Raw genomic sequence first — 802 nt, forward strand, 5'->3', positions numbered from 1 at the left:
AGTTCGGGATAATTGCTTCCTTTTATAAATAGGAAGTAGGAAGTACTACTAGTGCATACCACGTATTTTTATTTTGAGGGCACTTGAAAGTGCATCGTCTCATCGAATCCGTAAATCAGTTTATTTAATATAATAATATAACGGGTATGAATCAAATAACACCTTATTTATCACCCATATTTTAAACTTCATTTTTTTTTGTCATCTTTCTGTTGTTGTTCTTTTTTATAAGTATATTATTTCATTTTCACATTTATATATATGCACTTGTTTATCGTCTGCTGTAGCAATCAAAGGAAACCTTCCGTTTCGGGGCGAAGGAAAGTACTAATGTCCCTGAACACGTCAGCTGAGGAGCTCCCCAATGGCACAGCGGTATGTCTGCGGACTTACAACGCTAGAATCCGAGTTTCGATACCCGTGGTGGGCAGAGCACAGCTAACCCATTGTATAGCTTTGTGCTTAATTACAAACAAACAAATCAGCTGAGGAAAGTTTCTTTCTTTCCATTTATAAATAAACACCTGCCACGAATAATAATAATAAAATTGCCGCTTATCAGCGCCACCGCGCTAATTTCAGAGCTGGCGCAGACTTTAATTATTATTGTTGTCCCGACGAGCATTTTGTCGGAAAGTTGGGCCTTATAATTAAAATCCGGACGGATAATGAACGTAATTAAAAAAGACGATTAGTCTTGTGCATAATTAACATACATATTTTATTTTAAAACCTAAATTGATCCACAATTTTATATTAGTTTGTTTGTTTGTAATTATGTCTACAAAGCTACACAAGGGCT

This window comes from Limulus polyphemus, unplaced genomic scaffold (assembly GCF_000517525.1).
Source record: "Limulus polyphemus unplaced genomic scaffold, Limulus_polyphemus-2.1.2 Scaffold1055, whole genome shotgun sequence".
Classification (NCBI taxonomy): domain Eukaryota; kingdom Metazoa; phylum Arthropoda; class Merostomata; order Xiphosura; family Limulidae; genus Limulus; species Limulus polyphemus.